A 26,700-nucleotide genomic window follows, 5' to 3' on the forward strand; every position below is an offset into this window, starting at 1 on the left:
CTGATAGGAAAAGATAGGAGAGAGAGAGTTGGAGAAGAGTGCAGAAATGAAGATTATCAGGAAAGGTAAAAGGAGAGGAAAAAATAAGATATGACATATAAATTCCAAAAAACAAAATGGTAGTAGAAAGTACTGCCCTTACAGTAATAACACTAAATGTAAATGGATTAAACTCCCCAATAAAAAGACACAGACTGGCAGAATGGATTAAAAAACAGGACCGATCTATATGCTGTCTACAAGAAACTCACTTTAGACACAAGGACAAACATAGACTGAAAGTGAAAGGTTGGAAAAAGATATTTCATGCAAACAACAACCAGAAAAAAGCGGGAGTAGCTATATTAATATCAGACAAGTTAGACTTCAAAAGCAAAACAATTAAAAGAGACAAAGAAGGACACTATATATTAATAAAATGGTCAATTCATCAAGAAAACATAACAGTCATAAATATTTATGCACCAAACCAGAATGCCCCAAAATTCATGAGGCAAACACTGCGATCACTGAAAGGAGAAATAGATACCTCTACAATAATAGTTGGAGACTTCAATACACCACTCTCATCAATGGATAGAACATCTAGACAGAGGATCACTAAAGAAACAGAGATGTTGAATTGTATGATAAATGAACTAGACTTGACAGACATTTATAGAACACTACATCCAACAACAGCAGGATACACTTTTTTCTCAAGTGCTCATGGAACATTCTCTAGGATAGACCACATGTTGGATCACAAAGCAAGTCTCAACAAATTTAAAAATATTGATATTATACAAAACACTTTCTCAGACCACAATGGAATGAAGTTGGAAATAAATAAAAGGCAGAAGTTCATAAAATTCACAAACATATGGAGGCTAAACAATACCCTTTTAGAAAACCAGTGGGTAAAGGAAGAAATTACAAGAGAAATTAGTAAATACCTCGAGGCAAATGACAATGAAAACACAACTTATCAAAACTTATGGGATGCAGCAAAGGCGGTGCTGAGAGGGAAATTTATTGCCCTAAATGACTATATTAAAAGAGAAGAGAGAGCAAAAATTGAAGAGTTAACTGCTCACCTGGAGGAATTAGAGAAAGAACAGCAAACTAACCCCAAAGCAAGCAGAAGGGAAGAAATAACAAAGATTAGAGCAGAAATAAATGCAATTGAGAACAGAAAAACAATAGAGAGAATCAACAAAACCAGAAGTTGGTTCTTTGAGAAAATCAATAAAATCGATGGACCACTGGCTAGGTTAACAAAAAAAAAGAGAGAGCAGATGCAAATAAATGCAATCAGAAATGGGAAAGGAAATATAACTACTGACCCTGCAGAAATTAAGGAGATAATGAGAAGATACTATGAGCAACTATATGCTAATAAACTAGACAACTTAGATGAAATGGACAACTTCCTAGAAAAGCATAAACAACCAACATTAACTCAAGAAGAAATAGATGACCTCAACAAACCAATCACAAGTAAAGAGATTGAGTCAGTCATCAAAAAGCTCCCAAAAAGGAAAAGCCCAGGACCAGATGGTTTCACATGTGAATTCTACCAAGCATTCAAGAATTAGTACCAATCCTGCTCAATCTCTTCAAAAAAATTGAAGAAGAGGGAAAGCTACCTAACTCTTTCTATGAAGCCATCATCTCCCTAATACCAAAACCAGGCAAAGATACTATAAAAAAAGAAAATTATAGACCGATTTCTTTAATGAATATAGACGCAAAAATCCTCAACAAAATACTCACAAATCGAATCCAGCAGCACATTAAAAGAATTATTCACCACGACCAGGTGGGATTTATTCCAGGTATGCAAGGCTGGTTCAACACAAGAAAATCAATTAATGTAATACACCACATCAATAAATCAAAGCAGAAGAACCACATGATCATCTCGATTGATGCAGAAAAGGCATTTGACAAAATTCAACATCCTTTCCTGATGAAAACACTTCAAAGGATAGGAATAGAAGGGAGCTTTTTCAATATGATAAAGGCAATATATGAAAAACCCACAGCTAACATCACACTCAATGGGGAGAGACTGAAAGCTTTTCCTCTAAGATCAGGAACAAGACAGGGATGCCCACTATCACCATTGCTATTCAACATTGTGCTGGAAGTTCTAGCTAGAGCAATTAGGCAAGAAAAAGAAATAAAAGGCATCCAAATTGGAGAGGAAGAAGTAAAACTTTCACTATTTGCAGATGACATGATTCTATATGTAGGAAATCCAGAAAAATCTACAGCAAAGCTACTAGAACTAGTCAATGAATACAGCAAAGTAGCAGGCTACAAGATCAACATGCAAAAATCTGTAGTGTTCCTATACACAAGTAATGTGCAACAAGAGGAGGAAATCAGGAAAAAATCCCATTTACAATAGCAACCAAAAGAATCAAGTATTTAGGAATAAACTTAACCAAGGACACAAAAGACCTTTACAAAGAAAACTATAAGAAACTGCAAAAAGAAATTGAACAAGACCTGAAAAAATGGAAGAACATACCATGTTCATGGATTGGAAGACTAAATATAGTTAAGATGGCAATTTTACCTAAACTGATTTACAGATTCAATGCAATACCAATTCAAATCCCAACAACTTACTTTACAGAAATAGAAAAACCAATAACTAAATTTATTTGGAAGGGTAAGGTGCCCTGAATAGCCAAAAATGTCTTGAGAAAGAGGAGTGAAGTGGGAGGTCTCACACTACCTGACTTTGAAGCATATTGCAAAGCTACAGTGCTCAAAACAGCATGGTACTGGCATAAGGACAGATATACTGATCAATGGAATCGAATTGAGTGTTCAGAAGTAGACCCTCACATCTATGGACAACTGATCTTTGATAAGGCAGTGAAGCCAAAGTAACTGGGAAAGAGCAGCCTGTTCAATAAATGGTGTTTGGAGAACTGGATATCCATTTCCAAAAGAATGAAAGAGGATGCCCATCTCACACCTTATACCAAAATTAACTCAAAGTGGATCAAAGACCTAAACATTAGCACCAAGACCATAAAACTCTTAGAAGAAAATGTAGGGCAATATCTTAAAGATCTTGTGAAAGGAGGTGGTTTCTTAGACCTCACACCCAAGGCACAAGCAACCAAAGAACAAATAGACAAATGGGATCTCCTCAAAATTAAACACTTTTGTACATCAAAGGACTTTGTCAGAAAAGTCAAAAGGCAACCTACACAATGGGAGATGATATTTGGAAACCACATATCAGATAAGGGTTTAATATCCCGAATATATAAAGGAATCCTGCATCTCAATAACAGAAAGACAAACAATCCAATTAAAAAATGGGCAAAAGACATGAACAGACATTTTTCTGAAGAGGAAATACAAATGGCTCAAAAGCATATGAAAAAATGCTCAACTTCACTGGCTATTAAGGAAATGCAAATCAAAACCACAATGAGATATCATCTCACACCTACCAGAATGGCCATTATCCAAAAAACAGAAAATGACAAGTGCTGGAGAGGATGTGGAGAAAGAGGCACACTTATTCATTGTTGGTGGGAATGTAGAATGTTCAACCACTCTGGAAGACAGTATGGAGGTTCCTCAGGAAGCTAAATATAGATTTTCCATATGACCCAGCTATTCCATTGCTGGGTATATATTCAGAGGAACTGAAACTTAAGACACAAACAGACATTTGTAAACCAATGTTTATTGCAGCATTATTCACAATTGCCAAGAGATGGAAACAGCCCAAATGTCCATCAAAGGACGAGTGGATAAACAAACTGTGGTATATACACGTGATGGAATATTACGCAGCTGTAAGACAGAACAAAGACATGGATCATGTAATAATGTGGATGAACCTTGAGGACATTATGTTGAGTGAAGTTAGCCAGAGACAAAAGGACAGATTCTGTATGGTCTCACTAATATGAACAGACATTAATGAACAAACTTCGGGAGTTAAAAGCTGACAACACAGGCGACCAGGAGATAGAAAGAGGGCAGAGATCAGCCATTTGATGCTGAAGGACTACAGAATGTTTAGGATTGATTGCATATATCCAGAAATAGACAGGATAATACTGTGTGATGGTAGCACGGTATTGTAAGTACACTGAACAAAGATGTCTGTGAGTAAAGCTGAAAGAGGTGGGATAGGAGAATGTATGACACCAGAGGTAAAGATAGATGATAAAGACTGGGACTGTATAACGTGGCAAAAACTGGAGTGGCCAATGACTGTTACTAACTATACAAATATAAAAATGTTTTTGCATGTGGGAAAGCAAATAAATGTCAACCATGTAGAAATTTGAAAAAGGGATGGTATTCAGGAAAAAACATAATCAAAGCAAACTGGAGTCTATGGTCAACAGTAACATTGTAATATACCTCCATTAAATGTAACAAAGGCAATATGCCAATGCTAAATGTATATGAGAAGGGGATATAGGGGAGTAATATGGGATTCTTGGTAGTGGTGTTATTTGCTGTCCTTAGTAGCATATTGTATTGTATGACATGTTATTTTTCTTTTTATCATTTTTTCTTATTGCTAAAAAAAAAACCAAAAAACAAAAAAAACAATTTTTCTTGTAGTAGTCAGTATGTTCAAATGCTGATTGTGGTGATAAGTGTACAACTTTATGATGATACCATGAACAACTGATTGTACACTGTGGATAAATGTATGTTATGTGAATATAACTCTATAAAATTGTAGGAAAATATATATATAGGAGTAAAAGTGTTGGAGAAAACATGGTGAGAGGGATGATGCCTCACCAATATGGACTAACTACAATGTGTAAACTCAGAATTGACTCTTAGAACATAGCCCAACGTGGATACAATAATTGTAATAGTCCCTAGATTGTAAGCTCTTACAGCAGTTAACTCTATCCCTGAAGTGTAAGGCCTATCTCTAAACTTTGAGATGCTGATCCCCTAGCATATGTTGTCACAAACATTGGGACTGGCGGTTTGATGTGCTGAGCCCTCGAGCATGGGACTTGCCCTTATGAAGCTCATTACCACAAAGGAGAGTCTAAACTTGTATGTAATGGTGCCTAAGAGTCTCCCCCTGAGTACCTCTTTGTTGCTCAGATGTGGCCCTCTCTCTCTCTAACTGAGCCATCTCGACAGGTGAACTCGCTGCCCTCCCCCCATGTGGGACCTGACTCCCAGGGATGTAAATCTCCCTGGCAACGCAGAGTATGACTCCCGGGGATGAATGTGGACCCGGCATCGTGGGACTGAGAGTATCTTCTTGACCAAAAGGGGGATGCAAAATGAGACAAAATAGTTTCAGTGGCTGAGAGATTCCAAATGGAGTCGAGAGGTCACTCTGGTGGACATTCTTATGCACTATATAGATAACACCTCTTAGGCTTTAATGTATTGGAATAGCTAGAAGTAAATTCCTGAAACTACCAAACTCCAACCCAGCAGTCTGGACTCCTGAAGACAATTATATAATAATGTAGATTACAGGGGGTGACAGTGTGATTGTGAAGACCTTGTGGACCACACCCCCTTTATCTAGTGTATGGATGAGTGGAGGAATGGGAATAAAAACTAAAGGACAAATGGGGTGGGATGGGGGGATGATTTGGGTGTTTTTTTTTCACTTTTATTTTTTATTCTTGTTCTGGTTCTTTCTGATGTAAGGAAAATGTTCAGAGACAGATTGTGGTGATGAACACATAACTATGTTATCATACTGTGGACAGTGGATTATATATCATGGATGATTGTATGGTGTGTGAATGTATTTCAATAAAACTGAATTTAATAAAAAAAAAAAGAAATTAACAATAAATAAATAAATAAATAAATGAAGAACTATTACATGCTACAGCATGGGTGAAACTTGGAAACAATATGCTAAGTGAAAGAAGCCAGACACAAAAGGCCACTTACTGTATGATTTTATTTAAATGAAATATCCAGAACAGGCAAATTCATAGGGACAGAAAACAGATTAGTGGTAGTCAGGGGTCCAAGAGAGGGGGGAATAGAAAGTGACTGCTTAAGGGCTATGGGGTTTCCTTCCGATGTGATGAAAGTGATTTGGAAGTAGATAGTGGTGATGGTTGCACAACATTGTGAGTTTACTAACGGCCAGGAGTTATGCACTATAAAATGGCTAAAATGATAAACGTTATGTGCATTTTACTAAAATAATAATTTAAAAAAGGCTTTCCATATCTGGATCTAGCTTTATTTTGCTAAATCTTGCATTCCAACCTTATTCTTTGTGTGCAAGCCATGCAAAAATTCTCATACTTCACAGAATATGTGTGCTATTTTATCTTTAATTCTGTGCTCACACTCCTCTCTGTGCACGATATCATTGACCAAGCCATTTCTCCATTCTTGTCTAATATTCATAGAAACATGTAATGGTGGCTTGGAGCTATATACTCCAGGAAAACATGTTTTGAATCTTAATCCATTCCCACAGATGTGAAACCATTGTAAATAGGACCTTTTGATGAGGTTACTTCAGTTAAGGTGTGACCCAACTGAATCAGGATGCATCTAAATGCTATTATTGGAGTCCTTTATAAGCAGAATGAAATTCAGACATATGGAAAGAAAGACACAGAAAGAAGCTGGAAGCCAACAGAACTCAGAGACGCCAGGGGAGGTTGACATATGTGATGCCTTGTGACAGAAAAGCCAAGGACCAATGAGCACCATTTGCCAACCCCAGAATGCCACAGTGTTCTGGGAGAAAGCAGTGCCTTGCTGATGCCTTGATTTTGGACTTCCGCTAGGCTCAAAACTGTAAGCCGATAAATTCCCGTTGTTTCAGCCAATCCATTGAATGGTATTTGCTTTAGCAGCCCAGAAACTAAACCCTGTGTATTCATATTTCAATATAGATGTCATATTGCTATCTCATGAAATCTTTCTTGAAATACTCAATATATACTTGATAATATCCTTCTTTGTGCATCCACTGTAACCTGTGCAAATTTTTTCCAAATATATACAATATTGTGAAGGTTAATATGGTTGTATAATAAACACCTTCAAACTCACAGGCTTAAAACAATGACAACATTTGTTTCAGTCACAAATTTGCAATCTGGGCAGGGATTCATGAGGGTAGCTCCTCCATGTTCCATTTAGCATCAGACAGAGTCACTTGAAGGCTGGAATCATGTGAAAACTCATATGTCTGGTGGTAAATGCTGGCTCTTGACTATGACCTTAGCAGGGGTTGACAACCAGAGTCCCTACATGTGGCTTCACCTTATGGCCCAAACTTCCTTAAAAGATGGTGCTAGGTTTCATGGGTGAGAGTCCCATGTAGACAGAGACAGAAAGAAGTTGTGTTACCTTTCATGAAACAGCCTCATGAGTTACACAGCATCACTTCTACTACATTCCACCGGTTAGAACTGAGTCATCTATGTCAGTCGGTGCCCAAGGAGAGGCGAATTAGACTCCATTGGGAAGTGCATCAAAGAATTTATGGGTATGTGTTGAAATCATCACAAATACATTCCCCCATCTAAGATAGGTGCCCCTGCTCTAGACTTCTATGTTCTCCTGTATGATCCCTTCTCATTTCTCATATAGTGTCTATCTTCATTCCTAGACTGTTAGCTACACGAAGACAGTATCACTATCTTATTGCTAGTATATAGTGCTCTGCCTAGATATTTATTGCATGAATACATAATTTTATTGCACTCATTTGTTTATTAGATTTTCTCAACCTACTGTTGCCTGAGGACAGGAACCATGTCTTATATAGCTTTATATCTCAAGCACTAGGCATAGCCATGTTCAATGCAGAGAAGGGATAACAATTACTTGTGAAAGGAATTAAGCAATGAATGGATTATTGATTAGACTTACTGATTGGAATTACTGGCTGGACCTCCATGTATATTTGTGCATGCAGATGCTTCTAGAACACTTTTTTTTGGTCAACTAACCTCTGTCAGGGCAGTAATTTATTTTTCTCATAACTCCACATTCAGGGCTAGCAAAATACTTTGAACAGAATAAGTGCTCAGTATATTCATTCAATTATTAGTTGAATGAATCTGTAGTTTACACTTTCTGAGAGAAATATATCTATAGATATGAATTGTCAAATGGTCCCATCTTATGTAATATTTAAAGAATTCCATTGCAATGCGGTATTTGTTCAACAAGCATTTTTTTCAAATATTAATTCTGAGCCAGTAATCAGACTAGGATGGTGGTTATCAAGAAGGGTTGATTTTGTCCCACAGAGGACATTTGTCAATGTTCGGAGGCATTATTTTTGGTTGTCTCAGCTGGACTGGTGCTACTGGAATATGGGGGGTAAAGCCAGGGATGCTGCTAAACATCCTACAATCCACAGGACAATGCCACCTCCACCAACAAAATCCCTGCCCAAACAAAGAATTCTAAGATCCAAATTTCAATAGTGCAGAGGTTGAGATACATTGGACTAGAGTAAAAAGACACAAAGATGAATAAGACACAGCCTTTGCTATTTAAGGGACCCACAAGAGAAATATATCTGCAAATGAATATCAGGGTGACAATTTCAATAAGAGAAAACAACAGACAGAATAGAGGTTGAAAAGGGAGAGAAGTCATTAACTAACCTGGACTCATCAAGAAAAGTTGCACAGAAAGAGAACAACACGTGCAGTTCATATGGAAACATGTAAATTTAACAATACTCAGAACAAGTCAGCCATGACTTGAAGGCAATTGAAATCTCAGGGGAGGAGAAGTCTCAAGATGGATAAAAAGGCATCTTCCAATATTTGTACAAAGTTGTTTGTTTGGTACTGAGACCAGAATACTGAACATGTCATTGTAATTTTTGATTTAATAAATGTCAGATAGATTAGTGGAGAGAATGAGCCATTTTATAAAAGACCATAAAATACCACACTGGCAGTGCAATATGACTTTTCTTCTGAGGAGAGGTGACTCCTCTTTGTTTATCTTCATTTCCACTTCCCCTTAAGAGTTTTCCTTTGGGTCACATGGCAGTGATCAATGCATTTTTCCCTTAACTCTAAACCCAACTTGCCTTACCTTGCTTTGTGGTACTGGAGCTGGATGCTGTAAGCATGTCTCCTTTGCCAGCTGGAGGGGCATTAAGCTTCATCAACAGATGTCAATGGGGTGATGCTGAAAGGCACTAAGCAGCAGAAAGCCACTCAATAGGTTCAAGTTCTCCTTAACATTACTACTATGAAGATGATGCTCATAATTGGTAGTGGTAGTAATATTCAGTGTGGGATCTGAGCAGCCATGGCCCCATTCTTCCTTCCAGCTGCTGTTGCAAAGCAGCTCCTCCTTACCCACCCTTCCTGGCAAAGGTGGGCTACTTCTGCCAACCATCACTGGTGTAATCACACCATCCAGCAACAGTAGGACATGCCAGCAGACCATGCTTGTACACATCTCCTGGTAAGATGTGTACACCACATGGTATGAGTTCCTGAAGTAGCATACCCCCTTTGAAGACATCAGAATCTCAGTTTTGAGGGTGTGTGTGTGTATATGTGTTTGGTGGGTGCTCTCCTAGTACTTAGGTTCTTTATTGTCCTCTCTCTCTCAGTCTACAGGTGGTGACTGTTCTTTTGTTCCTGCTTGTACCTTTGAGTCTTGCTTTACAGTTGTTAGTAATTGACCAGATTCTACTAACTGATGACTCTAGATGTTAAATTCTCCTTGTCCAAATACCCAGAGTGCCTTCCATCTTCTCACTGGACCCTGACTGATAAAGGCGGTATTGCTTCTCATTTAAGCTCTGGCCCAAGCATGAATGAATATTTTTTCTCTTGATTTCATCCATCACCATAGGTTCACTGTTGGGACCTTATAATTATAATAGCAAAAGTTCAGAAGTCACCAAGTAGAGAGAAAAGTAACAACAGACTTTAATATAATAAAGTCTGGCTTATTCTCCCAGGTTTGAAAGCCTTGTTCCAACTAGGATTCAGAAAGAAATGTTAGGAAATTATGATTACATTTAACTTTTTCATCTAAAATATAAGAAAGAAATTAAACTTACTGATTCTCCGTGCCTTGGGTTATGCCAGTATTCCCTTTAGTCATATGTTGAGTGATCACAGGTCACATTTTATATTCAGGACACACTCATAATCATATATAAGAATAAATTAGGCAAAAATTGTGAAATTATCACAATTACTTGAAAAAATATTTTATATCCAACTTTGTTAATATAACTTGTCTAATTTGCATGTATCACCATGAGATAGTAACAGATGATATATCTGCATGCGTGCAGGCACTCACACACACACACACACACACACACACACACAACTAATATATAAATAATTATTTGGGAAGGCCAAGCTCAAAAACTTTTATAAGGATGAACAATCAAATAAAACATTGGAGATCACTATTACATTTGAAAAGAGAAAGAAAAACTCTCATCTATCACTCCCATCTTAGTTTCTATATTCTGGTTGAAATCCCCCTTTTTTCCTCAGGTAATTCATACGATCAATGACTTCACTCTTTAGGTAGACTTTAGAGTCAGTCTTCTTGGGTTCCTATCTTGGATTTACCACTAACTAGATCCATCACTTTGGGCAAATTTTGTAACTTTTCTATATTGTCATTCCCTTGTTTTATAATTGGAGGTATTTTAAATGGTTACCAAAAGGAAAACCACTTTGCATAGTGCTCTGAAACAAAGGAGATAACAGAGAAAAAGTATGTTGCAGAATGTCCTGGTATAAAGTAAGTGCTCATTAAATGCTGTTTTTGCTGCATAACCAAGGTTGAAGACTGGTCTTAACCTTTCAAGCATCAACTGGATCAACTGTCACATTTATTCAATGAGAGGTATGTACATCCAGTAAGGATGAGATAGTAAGGTAGTTTTCTGTTGCAGTAGAAATGGGACCAAGAATAGAATAATAATAGTGGCCAACATTTATGGAGCACAAACCATAGACCAAGCACTGGTCTAGATGACTTCCATCTATATTAACTCTGTAATTCTCACAACAACCATATAAACCAGTCTGACAGGTAATGATTCCCTACCTTATAAATGAGGATACTGAGGCATCGAGTGGTTGCATAATCTGTCCATGTTACAGAGCTGGTAAGGGGCACAGCTGTGATTTGAAGCCTGGAAGTCTTCAGTGATTCTAATTACTATGTCATATCACCACTAGAACCTGTAAGTACAAATGCTCGGCTCAAGAAAAAAAACATATCAGAAAGGTGATGCAGGAAGGGACTTTGGAAGTCAACTAGCCTTACTGCTTGCAAGCCTGGGAAGACATTGAAACTCAAGTACCAAACAATTTGCACAAATCTGTGTGGTTAAGTTAGTATTAGATCTGAAATAGGAACCCGGGTATCCTTAGACTCATCAGTGCTTTTTGATGTCACTCTCACTTTCCTCCCACAATGTAATCCATATTCTAATGTGCATTATTAATTTCCTATCCAGTTACATTTTTGTAATCCATGTCTCCCTAGTCAACCATATCCTTTCCATATGGAGTTTTAAAGTCATATAAATGAAATGAGAACAACATGTTATACAGGAATGAGGGAATGGTTGCCTGGCTTGGTTTTTTTATTTATTTTTATTTTTTACTAACAAAATGACTTTGGTCGGTAGGTATTTATGGAAAAACACTAGAATCTTTACAGATATCTTAATGCTCGTAGCATATTTTAATTGGTTTAACTAATAAGAGACAGCAACGCAAAACAGAAGCTTGGGGATTCATCACTCTGCTAAAAGAAATGAATTTTTGGCTGGCATCTTTTGCAGGGATTGGGTTGTGAACCCCTGAGTAACTGGAGCCCTGGCAGAGAGTAGATGGGGACGTCAGTCGAGTGGCATCACAGGAAACTGCATTTTAGAGAGACTTGAGGGCTCTGAGCTTGGGGAAGAGACAGTTAAAGCCTCCCTGTGAGAGCGAGTTATATCACACAGCGCCAGTGCCAGGTCAGCAGTCTGGATGGAGCTCGGACGTGGCTGGTCGCGCCAGGCGGTGCCAAGCACCCCTGGCAGCCCTGGAGAGGTTTCCCAAATCCCGATCTTATTTTGCAATCTGGGCGATGCTTTGACAACTGCCTGGCTGACGGGACTGATAAGCTGTACTGGTGCTTCGCAGGAAAGCCACGTTGCAAGCATGAAACTCTCATGGCTGGGAATCTGCTGATGCTGTGACAAAGGGAGCACCGGCGGAAAACCTTTCTCAGGTGAGACGAGGCTTCGGGATTCGGCTGCTGGTTGTTTGGGCCAAGCCTCTGCTATGTGTGTGGGGAAAAGTCAGACTGCCGTGGGCTGGCCACTGCTCTCAGACAGATTGATTGCTGCGTGTCTTTCGCCATTTCCTTAATTCCTTTTTGAAAAGAAAGAGCTAGGCTGATCTTGCACTTTGGTCCTAAAGGCACCTCTAAAATCAGCGAGACCGTTTCAAAGAGAATTTGGCTGATGAGGAATTCCAGATCTCACTCGGATATGTCAGTTGCAGATTGGAATGTGATTAGCTTGTCACGAGCAGGTGATTGCTCACTGTGCCTTTGGATTAATCCTGGGATGGTGGTGATGGAAGGTGCCAGGGGCTCTGCAGTGCCAAATTCCAATTCTGAGCCTGGTCTAAGGTTACGAGTTAGCTGTGTGGCATGGGGGACAATCACACGACCCCTTGGTGTTTCGGTTCTTCATGTAAGAATGTGGTTAAATATATGCTGCGACAGGTTAGGGCTCCTTGGAGGATAGAATTGTTTCCTCTTTACCTTTGGTCATTGAGCCTTTGACATAGTGCCTTGTGCTTGGCATGCCTAAATATTGCCCATTGACTCACAGTGCTTTCGAATAGAAAAAGCAGCAAATAAAATATGAATGTAAACTTGGAAAGAACATGAGATCTAGGTTACAATCCCAGGGAAGTCAGCCTCACCTGGCATCTCTTCCATCATTTGCTAAATGAGCAGAGCAATGTTTGGTTTGTGATGATTAGATTAGGTATGGAAAACAATAAGGCTAATGCCTGGCTTTTTGGTAGGTGCCATCGCCTCGGTTGCCTTGGCATTGGGTTATGTGGGGATTAGAGTGATAGATGTGAAGAAGGAAGGGTGGGCAGGGAGTAAGCCTGGGCTTTGGGATGGGGAGGTTGTTGGAACAGTCTGGATGGAGCCCAGTCATGCCGGGTATGATGACCCAAATTGGGATCCACCTCCAAAATGTCTGATCCATGGAATAGGGGCTGGCATTAGGAAGCCTCCTTGTATAACAAAGCTCACAATAGGGCATATATTTGGGTCTCAGTGTCTAGCAGATTCCTCCAAATTGCACCTCTAACTGCACTTTTTGAAAGGCAAATATGACCATGTTACTTTCCTAATTAAATCCCCATAGTGCCTTCTCATTAGCATTAAGGTTGCTTTCAAGCTCCTTCCTAGAACCTACCAAGCTGATATTAGCATAACTGGTCTCCATTCTCTTCCCTTTCTATTCTCTTCTGGCCTTATTCCCAGTGACTCGCTTCATGCTTTAGTGATGCTCACTGCTTGTTTTTTTCCTGCATATTTCATGACGTTTCTCATTTCTCTGAGTGCGTATAGCCTGGACTCTGCCTAAACCAACCCCTCCAGTAACCCGTGTGACCTCTATTCATTTTTAAGACTGATTTTAGCAATAAGCTTCTTCCAAAAAGCTTCCTCTATCTTTCCTCCTTAGTGATCATTAAGAATTTCTCTTCTTGACCTGAAAGCACCCTGTGTTATTTCTGTTATATGACATTGTATCGCAGTATCACTGATCATTCTAATCTGTGCTCCTTGAGGTCAGGGACTGTGTCTTGGGCATCTTGGTACACGCAGAGTATAGCCCAGGCTATTGGGAGAATTATGCCCGATTGCAGGTGGAAAGAGAGAGCATCTAACCACTGGAAGAGGTCAGGGGCTTCCACGAGTTTCACAGTTCACAAAAGGACTGAGGACCTCATGGAGAAGTGCAGTAACTAAAACAAAAACACAGGAAACCTAAGCAGAAGCCCAGAGCCCAGTTAAAAAGATTGTGGGTATTCCAGAGGCTGCAGCTCAGAAGGTTGATGGGGACTTGTGTGCCAGGCCCACTCCAGGTAGACAGATGTACCGCAGGGTGAAGGCACCGATGTCTTCCAGGCCTCACCTGCTTATGAGGTGCTGCCCGTTACTGCCTGGCTTGCTGTGCACCTGTTCTTGCCTGCTATAAGCTGGATGGTTTGTAGGCTAAAGAATTGAAGCTAAAGATCTAAGCTAAAGATTGAACTCTAGGTCAGGCAGAGATGGTTAAGTACTCAGTGACAACATGTTGAATTTTTGAAATATTAATTTAAGCATTAATTTGCTCTCAGATTATAGCCAATTGCAATCATGACTTGGATAATATGTGCAAAGAGGCTTTTTGGGCTCTGACTTTGTCCCAAAATCAAAGTCAGAAGCACCTTGGAATAGAAAGGGAGGCAGGCTGTCAATCTGGGACCTGGAGGCACACATAGACTGCCCTAATTGGCTGTGTGGCACAAGAAAAGAAGCTTTGCATGGGTGGAAAAAAATGGTCTTTAAGGTGTACTCCAGTTATATGTTGCTATTGCTTGAGTGAGGATCAATATAAAAGCAAAGTTAGAACTGTACATATGACAAGCAGGGTAAATTAGTCAGAAGTCTTTGGGTTGTGATAGAAATCCATCTCAAAACTAGTTTAATCAAGAAAGGAGGTTTATTGGGTCAAGTAGCCAGGAGGTTCAAGATATGACTTTGCTTCAGGTTCAACTGGATCCAGGGGTTCAATGAAGTCAACAAAATTGGTGCCTTTTCTTCTCTCTTCCAGGTATGCTTTCTTCCAAGTTGACTTTATTCTAAGGCAAACACTCCCCAAGTGGTGGCAAATATGGAGCCTCTGACAGTTCTAATTAGTGATCCCAGTGATCAAAGAATACCCAGCGTCCTTTTTGAGACTCATTTGGCTCCCAGACCCATCCCTAAATGCAGCCCTGGGGTTAAGGAAACGCAGTGTTTTAACTGGCCAAGCCTGGGTAGGCTTTTGCTGTAAACCCCGCCCCCCAGAATCCCCGCTCAGGGCAAGGGCCCCAAGAAGAACCTGGAAGTACATGCAGATAAATCTACAACTACAGTGGTTTCCTGATGGTTTGAGGAGCTTGCAACCATAGGCTGTCAGGGAAAGACAGGTACTTGGAAACTGCCTGGTCATTTTCTTGCATTTTAGGGTTATTAATTTTTTTGAATGTGAAGCACTATGTAGTTATTGACTATGACTTTGAGAATAAAGAAATGTGAAAGATGAAAATAAAGAACATGCCAAATCCCCTGATGTATAATTTCTCTAATCAGTCAATATTTTTTCCTAAACAATTTAAACGTTTTCTATATAATCTGAAACATATTTAGAATTTAAAGTTCCAATGTTTACCCTAATCATTTTCTGTTGTCATTCAGATTTTATTTAAAAGATTTTAAATGGCTGCACAGTATCTCCTAGCATGCATTCGTTCCTTCACCTAAATTCTTTAAGCCATTCTCCTATGACCAATTCCTTCTTTTTTAAGTCAGGAAATTGACACCTAGAAAAGTGAAGTAATTTTCCAAGATCATGCAGCCTTTTGGCAGCAGAATTAAGGCAAGATTCCAGCTCTCTGATTCTCATTCTTAACCTTCTTGGAGAAATGAAATTATCTGCCTAAGGTCTCAATCTTCATAAACCTGCAAGAGATGCAAAAGGGATTACCTTCTGTGTGTATGGTTTTAAGAACCAATGGATATATAAGAAAGAGAGACAGAGTCTAGCTGAGGAAAATACTTCTGTAACAGTGGAGGCTGTTTGAAGCTTTAAAGGGAGAGAAAGCCCATCATGGGTATGGCAGTTAAGGCAAGTAGAAGAAAGATTGCTAAACGGTGGCAGCAATAATGAATTTTTTTAAAGTTTTTAAATGTGGAGAATATTTTTAAAGTACATTTTTTTTTCACTTTGTAGGACCACATGTACAGGAAAAAGTAACTGGTGTTGCTTCTGCCTCCAAGCTTTCACTTCATAAATATTTATACTGCACCCACTGTGCTAGGTAACGGTCTAAATCGGAAGACAGGTAGTGTCAAGAAATAAGGCAGATGCTCTAAAGGAGCTTATATGCCAGGCAGAGGAGGTGGGAATACAAATTAGACAAAGAAACAAACAAATGAAAATGAAAATTTTCAGAGAATGATAAATGCCAAGCAGGGAATTAAAATGGAGGGCTCAGATAGACTGCAGGGCACTGGTTTTGCACTAAGTTGTCAGGAAAGGACATTTAAGGGGTGAGCTTTCAAGCTGAGCAGTGAGTTATAAGAAGCATCAGGAGCCAGAGAGACCCAAATAGAGACATGAGTTGTGCAAAGGTCCTGAGGTAGCCTGTGCAGGGCTTATTTGAGGGGCAGGTCAGCCAGTGTGGCCAAAGCGAAGTGCAAGAGTGGAGGTGCTGGGTCCAGACTGAGGCTGAAGAAAGAGGGCCAGGGTCCAGGAAAGGAATTTGTATTTTATTAAACCTGTGCTGGAAAGCCACTGGAAATTTTCACAGCTGAGTAGTGCCATGATCTGACGCATGTTTTTAAAATGATCATCCTGCTTCTCTGGAAGAATGGATTATGTTAGAGTAAGAATGGAAGAAAGAAAAGTTGGGAATTTATCACATGGGTCTAGACAAGACATGAGGGTGCGGCATAGCAGGGCAGCAGCAGGGAAGCAGTGGCAGGTAGCTGCTCCACCGCATTCCAGCTGAGTGGAGAAAGCCTCGGGAGAGTTTCCACAGACTCTGAAGTATTTTGTGGTATGTGAGCGATGATGGGGGAATGGAATTTATGCTCTCGGAATAATCAGAACACAATTGACCTTCATCCGCAGAGCAGGCAGTATCTCATAATTGCAGGGTTCCTGTACCTTGTTTTCTAATTGGTCTTTAGGCTGGAGGCTGCTATTATCTCTCCTCACCTTTCGAATCTGGGTTCCCCAGACCTTGTCAGTCAGTTAATGGCCTGTAAGCAAACAGCTAAATGCCCTGAGAGTGCCTAGGAGGGGGAAGGGAGATGAGGGGACATCTTATAAAGAAGAGCATCCACCTGAGTTAATGGTTGGTGAAAAGTAATTTTTAAATATCAAGGCCTGGAGGGCTTAATTCAGCCCTCTGCTGAGTGGTTCCCCCAGCCAGCAGCCCTGAGGATGGGGCTGGTTTGTGAAGGGGCAGGCCCTGAGGGCCCAGGTCATGTATTAGAAACAAGAGCCAGTTTTGGTTGTTGCTGAAATAATGGCGCTGAAGGGAGAGCTTTAGCCTGAGCAACTGCTGACCAGTCTTTTCTTGCCTGAGGGCTCTGTTTCTGCCAAGCTGGGTGGCTCTTCAACCAGCCCCACTTCCACCAAATGTGTTCTCCTGGAAGGTTCTCTCTCTCCTCTCGCTTTCTAACTCCAAGTTGTTCTACCATCCCATACTCCTTGGGCAGCTGTTCTAGGCACGCTCCAGGCTGTGGGTAGGTCTCTCCCTCCTCCATCTATTATTTATCCCCTCCATTTTGCACAATTATAACATCCAATGTCCGAAGAACACTTTCTGGTTTACAAAACAAACATTTGCGCCAGCCGCAAAAAGAAAACACAACACATTGTTTATATTCTAAGGCACGATAGGTCGTGCCTTATGTTATGGTAGGAGAATTAAAGATGAAGTTATTGCAGGATGTTTGTTTTTCCTAACCCTTTGTTTTGTTTTGTATAGAATTTTTTTTGATAAATGAAGTTAATAAAATAAAAAACAAAAACAAAAACAGATGAATCCAGCATTTATCTGCTGCTGGCACTGCTTGGTATTTGAATAGTCACTGCAGGCTGTAGATCTTTGTAACTATTTTAAAAGAAGAAATGTAGAGTTGATATGAATGTCATGGAAGACTCCGTCATGGTATCAGAAACTAATGAAAATTAAAATTTGAATCTGCAAAAAAAACCAAAATCAGGGCAAGCAGACAACAAAATATTTCCATTAATGAAAACGAAATGAGCTTATATGAAGGGACTTGAGTGCAAAGCCTAACTAGAAGATGATTTTGGATGTACTCGTAACTGGTTGACCAATGTTAAGGTGAAACGAAATTGATTTTTCTATGTCTGGAATATTTGTCATGAAACTAGGATCAAGATTATCAAATAGGTGAATTAATGTCTTGAGAGCTTTGATATTTCATTTTAAGAATGAAAACTAAAATTATTAAATATTTATGATTGTATCTTTCATTTTCAAAGTGTTTTTTATTTGGCATTTATTTTGTGTGAATGTACCCTTCTTTCAGTGTTTTTAATTATCAAATGTCTACAGTAGGCAGAGATAATTTTTACTTGTTAATGAAATATATACTCTTGTCACAATATATCAGTTAGTAGTAATAAATCATGCATTCATTATAAGACATTTTTATAGAAAACATCTTAAACTTAATATAACCCTGTAACAGAAAAATGATCCACTGTATGTTATTTTGGTCATTCATCACTTTAAATTGCATGAAAAATGCTATGAAAAATACAGTATAATTTATGATTTTAGAAATATTCTAGAATCTTTGGGAATTGCAGTGTCTCTTTCCTGAAACCCAAAGTTTTGCATGTGTTGGGAATCTGGAAACACTGTAATCTACCCACGCTACAAAATGAGGCATCTGCTACAGAACTGAGGGTTGATAACTGCAAGGACATAAAAGAGAAGACCATCAACGTTGCCTGAAGTAGATGGTTAGGGAATAGTTGTGAGGTAGGATGTAATTTAAGGTGGATTTTGAAGGATGGATAGGAGTTTATTAGGCTGTAAAAAAAAAAGAAAAGAATATCTCATACTGTCCTATCTACACAAGCCAAGACCTGAGTCAAGGCAAATATAGTACTGTAGCAGACAGTGGGAGTCAGACATGAAAAATATGTCTGTGCAGTGTAACAAAAATTGCAACCCCAGAGGAAGGTGCACAGATTAATAAATGTAAAAGGAGATGAAGCAGGCAAAGTCAACAGTGTAGGAACTGAGACCCGGGCATGTGCCCTCCTATTCTTTTCCCAGTAGCCCCTCCTCACTTTTTCTGTCTTTCAGGGTCTTACCCAGCTCAGACCTCCCTCGTTCATGAAGCCTCACCTGGGCTCTCCAGCTCTCATGGGCATTCTTTTTCTCTAATACCTTATAACTCCCTTCCTCCCTGAATGTTCCTGTCCCTGCATCTCTCTATTTTCCACTTCCCATGTCTCCCACTTAGCCTGAAGAGCCTTATAGACCCAAGCAATTGCCAACCTTTACCACATACAAATTAAAGAGCAGGACACACTAAGAAGGCTGCTCATGGTGAGGGGCGGCCTCAGCACAGCTGTCACCGGGAACTACTGTTGGGAAACTTTGTTCTCATCAATTGTCCTGCGCTGGAGTCTGGTCCCCAGGTCAGCAGCACCTGGGGGCTTGTTGGAAATGCAGACTCTCAGGTTCCACTCCTCAGATCTACTGACTCAGAGCTCACATTTTAATGAGATCCTCATGTGATTGGTATGATTAGTATAGTTAGAGAAGCACTATGATTCTATGATTGGTATGCATAGTATAGTTAGAGACACACTGGTTGAGGGCCCCACCACGATCCTCTCCTGGATAAAGAGGTTTCAGGCACACATGGATCTAAGGGAGCAACATGTTGGTGTGACTTTATCTATGCCCAGAGGTTGACAGGTCTACAGGCATGGTGACGGAGAGTTTAGGACAAGGGTTCTCAACCCTGTGTGTACCTTGCCTGGGTATCTTTTAAAAAATACTGATGACCAACCCTGTTCTCAATGATCTGATTGAGTTGGTCTGGGATGGGCCCAGAAATGGGTAATTTTTTTTAGTTTTCAGATGATTCTAATGTGTATTCAAGGGAGACCCACTGGCTGTCATAGCTGAGTACCAAACCCCTTTCCAAAAGTGTAGAACATTCTTTTCCCAAGTGGCCCTGAATCAAAGGATGAGGAATGCCAGCGGCCCTGTTGGCTTGGTCCTAAGATACCAGGGCCAGGTTTCTTCAGTCACCTGGCACAGGGTATCAGAGCATGAGAGCATACAGATCCATATCTGTGGGGTCTCTCTGGCAGGAACCCAGACCCAGGCAATGGCTTCCAAGTAGAGTCAATATTATGACTATATCAGTAGAGAGGATGTCTCCAGGAAAAGCCCTCCAGGATTTTAGAAACGATCCCTTTACATTACATACTCAGCAAGGAGAAGCTGGGCCTCAGCCCTTGTGCCAGTGGGAATTCCCTCCTCACGAGCTCATCAAGCAACCCAGTTTTGGAACTCAGAGAGTTGGGTGGAGAGCAGCAGGTGCAAGGGTGAAGCATCTCAGAGGCCTTTGCTTCTAAGATATAATCAAAGCTCCTCTGCCTGGCCATATAAAGCCCCCCATGGGCTGGCCCTGACTTGCCTGGCAAGCCTCATTGTTACCATTCCCTGCCTCAAAATTCACATTGTGAATAAGAAAGAGTTGCATGTACATTACAGTTCTCTCCCTCATGCAGGTCTGCTTACTTGGATGCCTGGACCCCACCCCACCTTGACTAGCTCACTCCTCTTCATGCTCCCTAACACTTAAGCAAGCATCATCACCTTCCCTACAAAGACTCCATTGATCCTGACCCAGCCTGGACTCCATATTCTTCCCCTGTGTGACCACAGCTCCCAGTCCTGTCTCAGGCAAGGCTTCTTGCATGCCTCACAAAACTATCTGTTGCCACAGCTCTCTCCTCTTCTAGCATGTGTTCTCCTCATCCATCTTTGTAATTGCAAGAGCTGGCACCATTTCTGAAACGTGGTTATCACACGGGTTGTCTCATGTTTGGGAAGCAGAATTTTAGGAACCCTAGGAAACCTCCACAGGACTTTTTCTGACCTTAAGCTGATCTTCCCCAAGGTGAAATCCAGGCTTTTCTCTCGGTCCATGCTCCAATTTAAAAACTTCTGGAGCAGGGGTCAGCAAACTACAGCCCACAGGCCAACTCCAAATTCTGCCCAAATTTTGGTAACTAAAGTTTTATTGGCACAGCATGCCCATATGTTTACGTGTCATCTATGGCAGCTTTCATGCTACAAAGGCAGATGGAGTTGAGAAGTTGTGACAAGAGACCACCTAGTCTGCAAAGCCAGAAATATTTATCACCTGGCCTTTACAGAAGTTTTCCCACCCCTGCCCTAGAGAACTGTGCAACCAGCCACTGGGCTCTGGGTTCAGTACATCTCGTTGTTCTCAGTGCAGCTTTATTTCCTTACAGCACTAGAAAGTAGGTAGCATTGTGTTTTATTTTACAAAGTTTGGAGAAAAAAGGAATGGGCCTGGGGAAGATGTTTGAAGTTTGGGTTCTGTGATACATAGGCTCTGTGGCCTTGAAAACGTAATGCAGGGTCTCTGGATCTTGATTTCCTCATCTACTCCTATATCAGTCTCCACTTCTAAAGTTGACGTCAGGGCTCGGTGAAAATGGGAAAGCCACTGATGCACTCTAAAATGCTACACAAATGGCGGTCCTGAGAAGACAATGCTGTGGCAAGTTGCTCTCTGGGATAGGGCCATTTCTGATTGAGGTTAGATTGTATTCTAAATTTACGCTGAGCCCCAGTCTCAGCCAATGATTCCTGATATCGGATACTACCCCGTCTCCTTCTTTCTTTCTGGCTTTTGCTTGTTTTCTCTTCCACCTGGATTAATGCTACCCCCCATCCCCAACTTTATCCTTCAGACCTTGCTTAAATGATGTCTCCCTCAGGAAACCTGTCTCATGGCCTCTTTCTCTCCCAATCAAGATTTATTCCAGCCTCTCCTGAGCTTCCTGTGACACGTGCACATAATCGTCTCTCCAGCCAGGCTACTGCTCACACCAGGCAAAGCCTGGATGATGTCAGATTCCCCCACAACACTGAGCACAGGGCCTTGTAAATTGTGTTTGCTGACTTGACTCGATTCATTGGCCCATGATCTTGTTCTCTCCATTTTCCCTTCTCTCCCTCTCTCCTCCTTCACCTCCTACTTTTTACCAGTAGCACACATAAGCAGGAAGAGAGAATGAGGTGATTGCAGTGTGTGACAGATCATATGCAAGAAGAAATGAACCAGCCCAGTGCTGCTCCCATAACCTGGGATTTTTATTAACATGCTCTCCAGTCCACTGGAATCATCACCAACAGAATTACCTGCAGTGTGTAGAGAGGGAGATCCATCCATTGCTTTGTGTATGTGTGTACACGTAAGACGTGTTTCCCCATTGTTTTTAAAGGATTGCACTGTGTATCCTGATTCATTTTGTTAAAAAACTCACATTTGCTCCTGGATAGCAGGGTAGGATTTACTATAAATAAAGTGAGAGGAAAAAGGAGGAACATAAAGGGTGAAAACAGATACAGCATGTAAATCAGAGTCCAAACTCAGAGAGGAAATGCTTTGTACACTGAGCAGAGTGAGCACAGGCTGCATTTCTAAGATCTTGGCAAAGACTATGAGGAGCTGAAGACCTGGCTTCCACAGCAATGCCATTTCTTATACCATTTTCATTGCTTTAGAGATAAAAGTGATTTAATGATGAAAAGGGTGCAATGTCAGGTAGCTGAGTGTGTCAGGAAATAATGAGTCAATGCAGAAATGCCAATTGCCCAGGAAACTGGATGTTTGTTTTGTAAGCAATTTAACTATTTAAAAATGTATTCTTTTTGTATAAAGAGCCTTTAAAATTTATTATAGAGTTTTCTTACTTCCTAAGAAGAGCAAACTGAAAGTAAAATTGTGATGTAATACCATGATCTTTGTGGGGTTCTGCGGGGCTGTTTTCTGCTATTTTAGATAGTCCTAGACTACTATATCTTTTGTGATTTATGTTAGTTTCTAGTGGTTTTTAATGCTTTGGTTTTGTTTCTTTTTTTTTTTTTCTCATTCATTATTATTTCTTATAATAGCAATGTTTCTCAGTGTGAATAGTGTTATTCTAATCTGGAGAGAACTAGAACTGTGACTATGGAAGTTGGTTAGAGAGAGCTATATATGTAAATTTAGAACAACCTGCATCTGCGTAAAGATCTAGAGGGTTCAAAATGAGCCGAGGACTTGACATTAAAACTGGGATTTTTATCGTTTCAACTCCAAATGATGCAAAGAGATTTTGCCTGTTTGTTTTCTTATTTTGTGTCTTTGGGACATTTGACTAATAGGTGAGATTGCTAAAGGGCTAAGTTCCAATTATTTGAAGGATTTCTGCTACAACATGAATATCCCACTCTATGAAATGATGCAAAATATCCATATTCAGTTAAATTCTTCAACTACCCAATTAGTAGCCAACATGTATCAAGCCCCTCATGTCCCAGACACTGTGCTTGTCTCTGAAAGGGATACAGGGAGGGAAATGGGGACTCACAGGTCTCCCAACCTGGACAGTTGCTTGATGTAGCCTTGAGATATAGGCCAGCTGGGCTTCTGGATGAAACTTTTGTGGCTTGTCAGATGAATGCAATAAGAACAGACAACTTTCTCTTTTTCTCAGTTGCACTTAAATACATGGCAAAAGGCACTCTTTACCCAAGTGTTCTGGTTTGCTAATGCTGCCCTTATGCAAAATACCAGAAATAGATTTGCTTTTATAAAGGGAGTTTATTTGGTTACAAAGTTACAGTCTGAAGGCCATGAAAATGTCCAAATGAAGGCATCAACACAAGTATACCTTCACCGAAGGAAGGTCAATGGCATCCGGAAAACCTCTGTTAGCTGGGAAGGCACGGGGCTGGTGTCTGCTGATCCCAGGTTGTGTTCCACCTCCTCTCTCAGCTCCTGTGCATTCTTCAAAGTGTCTCTTTGGCTGCCAATGTCAGGTTCCACAACTCCAAGCATCTCTGAGCTAAGTCAGCTAGCATCTGGGTCTGTGCCAGCGTTTTTAAAGGACTCCAGTGATTAAATAAAGACCCATGCTGAATGGGAGGGGCCACACCTCCATGGAAATAATTCAATCAGAGTTATCACCTACAATTCGGTGGATCACATCTCCATGGAAACAACTTAATCCAAAGATTCCAACATAATCAACACTAATACTAATACGTCTGCCCACACAAGACTGCATCAAAGAACATGGCATTTTGGGAGACATGATACACCCAAATCAGCACACCAAATACATTTGTGTTGCACTTTAAGTACCAAATGCCCATGTTCTACATGTCATCAGTGCAAATGGGAGAGCATGAGTAGAATCTTCTTTTACTCCTATATAGCTGGATCCATTTATTTATTAACTTTGCATAAAATTTGTATAATGAATGTTTTGATGATTTAGGTTCACTTGTCTTACTGTTGAAGTGAAGACTCTGTCTTCTACCCTAAGTTTGTGAATTATGTATGTATGTATGTACAGATATAGATGATAGATATAGAAATAGATATAGATATGGATATGGATATGAATATGGATACGGATACGGATATAGAGATATAGATATAGATATAAATGATATAGATATCTATATAGATAAAAGTGATTTAATGATGAAAATAATGCAATGCCGGACTAGGGTGAGGGCTCCTAAAATCCTACACTTGAGCAACGGCCCCTTGGAAACTTGGTCCCAGGGACATTGTGGTGGCAAACTCAAATAGCCATGCAGGTCAGGAAGGTAATGCAAATGACTGAAGCGGGCATTTGTGGTACAACAGGGGGACAACTGATTGTCACCAGGGGGAACATGGGACCTGTGATGTCACATATTCTAGAGTTTCAAGAGAAGCCAGAGATCCAAAATTATAGGTGGAATGCCCTGGATCTTAAGATCCTGTGCAGGCCAAACAAAATACTAGATCTGCAGAAGGAATTTGGCTTGAGGGCCACAAGTTTGTGACTTCTTCTTGGTACATGAAACTTTCTGAGCTAAGCATCAACAGAAGTCAGATATCTCCCACTGTGGGACCCAGTCATCAAATCCAGACAGAACTATATGCTGAGGCCAGCTCAATGATTCAAATACAGCGAAACAAAATGCATTTGCATTTAAGTGTCTCTGAGAGGTGTGTCCTCCCCAGTTTTCCTCAGGTCTCCCCACTTCTTGTTGTTTTACACTAGGGACAATTCACACTTTTATATTTCCTACCTGTTCCCTGCAGGTATTTGCATTTTTCAACCACGTGTACAGATAGGTATAAATCTGAGTCTCTTGTCTGTTAGGGTTTTGCATTCAAGTTGAAAGTGTTTACCATCTAGCTGGAGAGCTAAAACACAAGAACTGAAAACTAGGCAAAACCAAGAAGCGTTATAAATAAACATTGGCTTCTGTGGGTAAATTGTCCTCTTGTGGCATGAGGAGATGAGCAGCTGCTGGCAGTCAGCCTTGGCCGGTGGTGTGGTGTGGGCTTAAACTTTCTTTCCTTCTGTGTCTCCCAATTCTCTTCCAGAAAACACAGAGTTAACAGCGAAGCTAGAAACAAAACATATAAAGCATCTATTACGGTGCCTGGCATGTAATAAGTACTTGATATTTGGGAACAAATTTTTGTCGTAGTTATTACTATATGGTTATTATTTTTTATTACCTTAACTTACTTGAATGGCCACAAATACAAAGAAAGCTAAATACACTTGGAATCGCCAAATGCATCAATGCTGATATTCATTAACTTACATGGATCCTTGGCAGACTGTTTCTTATATACGAATACAATAGAAACAGAATTCTAAAGCCCCAATTAAGTGGAAAAGGTAGCTTTCTGGGTAACAATGGGCCAGGGCAAAGCAACAAAAAAAGCGCTACTTAGTTTGGCAACCTTTGTTGAGAAGAATCCTTTAGAAAGCCCCCCCTCAGAATCTTATGAATGGGGCCTTAGCCAACCTTTAATCCTCTGCCTGTCACACATAGGGTTAATTGAATGCTTGGGTTGGGGGGTGGGTCCCCCTTTTGTGTCAATAACTGGTCACAAAACAAAAACCAATTGCTAGGTTGGGAAGGGATCTCCAGCTCACATTGTGCTAAAATAAGCACTACAATTCCTATTCTTTATTGGTCAGGAGGGGGTGAGGAGAAAGTTAAATCTTTAGAACATGCAGAATTTGTTCTCAGTATCCCCAAAATGTATGCTTTGCACCTTCCTGCTCCCTGGCGCTGCAGATAAGGCTGTGGGCTTGGCCAGCGTGGGGGGTTTAGTGGGAATCTGTCAAGCTCTAACTCCCCCCCACCCCCTTCAACAGGAGGCTGTGCACGATAATTAAACCTTGGGGGCTCAGAGATTTTGGACTCGAGCTTAGAGAAAAACTACACCGAAGACCCGTCCCTCCTAATCTCCAACTGCTTGCTGTGGGAATTTTCTTTAGTTACACATGGCTTCACAGGTAAACAACCTTGAAAAAAAAATCACAGGCGGGAATTGAATTAGCGCCTTAGCGTTGCTTGTCATGAACCGATTTGCTTAATTAGATGATCATAAAATTATAACATTGAAAACCAAAATTGTAGCTAAAATTTGAGAATTTAACCAGTGCTTTTATAAGCCCTTCATGTTATATCCTATATAACATGATGTTCTCTTGAATAAGAAATTATGTTCTATTTGTAACAGACAAGTTGGTATAGTGAAAAGATTGGGACTTTTAGAACCTAGCAATTGTGTTGT

The 26,700-nt window shown here is 40.3% G+C and overlaps 1 long non-coding RNA gene across 5 annotated transcripts in view; it reads left to right on the forward strand.

The window, feature by feature from the left end:
- The first annotated feature begins 12,001 nt into the window (after positions 1 to 12,001).
- Positions 12,002 to 26,700, forward strand: part of LOC119516567 — a 116,151-nt gene continuing 101,452 nt past the window's right edge. For 4 of the 5 annotated variants that reach the window (XR_005213321.1, XR_005213317.1, XR_005213319.1 and 1 more), the window contains exon 1: positions 12,002 to 12,237. This is a non-coding gene — a long non-coding RNA (uncharacterized LOC119516567). Of the gene's footprint in view, positions 12,238 to 26,278; positions 26,420 to 26,700 lie in introns of all 5 variants that reach the window. The other variant, XR_005213318.1, reaches the window with a different exon arrangement.

Source organism: Choloepus didactylus, chromosome 20 (genome assembly GCF_015220235.1).
Source record: "Choloepus didactylus isolate mChoDid1 chromosome 20, mChoDid1.pri, whole genome shotgun sequence".
NCBI lineage: Eukaryota > Metazoa > Chordata > Mammalia > Pilosa > Megalonychidae > Choloepus > Choloepus didactylus.